This window comes from Dermacentor silvarum, chromosome 2 (genome assembly GCF_013339745.2).
Source record: "Dermacentor silvarum isolate Dsil-2018 chromosome 2, BIME_Dsil_1.4, whole genome shotgun sequence".
NCBI classification, from domain to species: Eukaryota; Metazoa; Arthropoda; class Arachnida; order Ixodida; family Ixodidae; genus Dermacentor; species Dermacentor silvarum.
In genome coordinates, this window is record NC_051155.1 from 35,152,966 (window position 1) to 35,156,531 (window position 3,566).

The 3,566-nt window shown below is 50.2% G+C and overlaps 1 pseudogene; it reads left to right on the top strand.

Annotated features, from left to right (window-relative positions):
* The first annotated feature begins 383 nt into the window (after positions 1–383).
* On the top strand, positions 384–561 carry LOC119443294 (U2 spliceosomal RNA; annotated as a pseudogene).
* Positions 562–3,566: the final 3,005 nt, after the last annotated feature.

Here is a 3,566-nt window from a genome sequence, read left to right on the forward strand (position 1 = left end):
CTAAATAAATATATAGCATGCTAATTAAAGAAAACAGCCGAAAGCACATTTTATTTCTACATATAATTGCATGACTTTACTTTATTGCTATGTTGGCTGAAAAGATAGAGCCACATATGCAAAAGTTACTGAATTTTCCTTTTGCTACCAGTGTCATGGCGACGCTTTATTGCCAATACCGAAACTAGCCCCACTGTCCACCGCCTGGCCGTCATTGTTGCCAGGCACGCCGTCTTCTTCAGGCCTACCCATTTCACAGTCAGAGTGGAACTGAGGAAAGGAGCCACGTAGAGCATGACGTCAGGGGACAGAAGACACTCAGATTGGTAGGCATTAGTTTGAATACGAGGGATGGCGCACACGTGAATGGTGCGAACGTAGACATGGCCGACGCGGGTCAATGTGTAGTATCTGTTCTTATCAGCTTAATATCTGATACGGGTATTATTTGGTCCAAAGAAATAAACTCTTTTTGCAAGTTGCCGGAGTGCTTGAAGCATGCTTCAGCCCCTCTGCAGTTCGGCCCGGTATTGCACAATCGTCGGGATCGGCCCACGTTTTTGGCCTAGGGACATCGATCCGCTGGAACCTACCCATATACAGCTTCGCTGGAAAAAAAAGGAGGGACGAAATTGATAGCACCGGATCTGTCACAGGCATGCGTACGGTGCAAGGTACATCGAAAAGTTTTAAAGGAAAAACAAAGATTAAGGAGATGTGTACAAAATGCTAGCAAGAAAAATATGTATTGCATACCTGAATAAATCAAGCAGGCTAGGTGACTATTAAGGCGAAAGCCTTAGATCTCTATGCTTCAAGGTCACATTCTGAGATTCGTCCACGCCCACAGAACGTTCTGGAAATAGTTTCAGCACGCTCGCAGCGTGCTCGAACCCTTGTATACGTCGCCACGTGGGCTCACAGCTTCGTTGCACATCGCTATGGGTGACGACGCACCCGGACCAACTCGCAGGCGGGGAAGACCGAGAAAGTACGCCATGGCGTAAGTGGCGAGATAAGCTCGAAATACCGATAGTTGTAACCACCATCGTGATGAATTCAGCGGCGTGTCAACAGCAGATCAACACTGGGTCATACTAGCCTTTCGCGTTCACATTCTTAGAAAGCTCTAAGCATCTCCCGTAATTTTTATTGTCATCGCCCTGTTTCAAAGGGGATGCCAATAAATCATCATCGTCGTCATGTAGCATCTGCCACCGTGGTGGCACCCCTTCCGTATGTGCTTCGACACCGCGCTGCTCACTCTGCATGTTCGCGGCGGCCATACGCTTTCGTGTTTTTTAATGTGTAAGCATTCTTTAGCGAGTAGCCTAGCCTCATCCGCGAAAAGTGTAATGCCTTGTATGCGCACAAAAATGCGTAATTTGCTCAATTGTTACATTTAATTTTTTTAATAGTGCAAATGTAGATGATTGGTAGCTTTATAAGGATAAGGAACAATTTAAACAAAAAAAATGGCCGCCATCCCGCCCTGCCAACATGAACGTCCAGCGAAGCTGTATCAAACACCAGACATGGTCGAGCATTGTATTCACGCTGGTCCTCTGATGTCTTTAATGGTGTCTACCCATGGCAGTCTTAGAATGAACTGAATGAATTGCGAGACAGGTCTCCCTTTTATATATGAATGCGTGGTGACGCAACATTAACTATACATTAACTATAGATATATATTTAGTTATTGAATTTATTTATACAATGGTGTGTCAGTATATATATATATATATATATATATATATATATATATATATATATATATATATTGTGAGCGCATTTTGCGCATATCGTCGTCGCCATCTCTACAAACGACTCATCATCTTGTGTGAGCGCTATTTGTGCATATCGTCGTCGTCATCTGTACATACGACTCATCATCATCTTTTGTCTCGTGCGGTGCTTCGTCTCTGACTCGGGCGACTGCTCGGAAATAAAGGCATCGCATCGGTCAACGTCTCACAAGTGGTGGAGCGTGCTTCGATTCCCACGTCCTCTTACTTTCCCGATTCCCCTGGAGCTCCGGTCCGGTCGTCGTTTGCTCTCGCCTACCAGGGTGATGGCAGAAACCAACCCATCCACCAGTGCTGCTACCACCTCTGCTCAGCCAGCTGGGCCTACCTGGACGGTGAACACCACACACCGCGATCCTCCCGTCTTTGCCGGCCTCCGCGGCGACGACGTGGACGATTGGCTCGATCACTACAACAGAGCCAGCGACGCCAACCATTGGGACGACACGCACAAATTGCGGTATGTCTCCTTTTACTTAACCGAAGTTGCGAAGACGTGGTTTTTTAACCACGAAAGTGACTTTTCGGACTGGCCATCGTTCACCCAGCAATTTCGCCAGATATTCGGCATGTCGTCTGGACGATCCGAAATCGCGAAACAGAGGCTGGCAACGCGCGTACAAGACCAGGACGAGTCCTATACATCCTACATTGAGGACGTCCTCGCTCTCTGCCGCCGCGCACAGAGTGACATGGCGGAAGCTGACCGCGTTCGCCACATACTGAAGGGCATCAACACGGTCGCCTTTAATGCTCTCGTCATGCAGAGCCCAACCTGCGTTGGTGATATTATCACAGCATGCCAACGTCTAGACACACTGCAGTCTATTCGCCTGCCACGCGCCTCTTGCGACCCTCGTCTCAACGGTGATGCTGAGTTGCGAGCCCTGATACGCACTCTCATCAGGGAGGAACTTCACGGACACCTTTCTGGACCTGCGACGCTTGCGACCGTTCGCCCCGCTCCTACTGGACTGCGTGACATCATTAAGGACGAACTGGCGTCGATGACAAACGCCCCAATGGAAAAGTCTACTGGACCATTTCGTCCGCCAAGCTATGCCGAAATTGCCTCCTGGCCTCCCTCGACCGTTCAGTCTCCACCTGCCGAAGCTTACCGCGACCCCCTAGCTTCGCTGGCAGCGAATACTCCTGCGCAGCCGTACTACTCTCCGTGGCGGTCGTCGCGCCCGGTTTGTTTCTACTGCGGTATTCGCGGCCACATTTCTCGCTACTGCCGTCGGCGTCAGCAGGATGAAAGGCGGGGCTATGCTACCTTTGAGCGAGACAGCGCACCTAGGTTTGATTACTACGTTCCCGGGCGTCACCCAGGTGAAAGGCGAGGCTACGCCAACTTTGAGCGAGACAGGACACCAGGACCAGATTCCTACGTTCCCGGACCGTACACAACCTCCTCTGGTCGCTCTCCTTCACCTTCCCAGGACATGGCTCGAGCATCCCGCTCGCCCCGGCGTCGCTCTCCTTCACCTTACCGCCGTTCCTCATCGCCCTTGCGCGCTGCTTCCCATGTTGTGGACACCCGCTCGGAAAACTAGAGGCTGCAGTTTTTGGAGGAGAAACTGCATCGTGTCGGACTGTCCCAATTCCTCCTGCTCGCCCCGCCAATTTGCTCTCGGTTTGTGTGGAAGGTGTTTCCGTCGACGCCCTTGTAGATACTGGAGCCGCTATTTCTGTTATACATCGTGAACTGTGCTTTCGTCTGCGAAAAGTGCAAACGCCGTATGTTGGTCCGGTCTT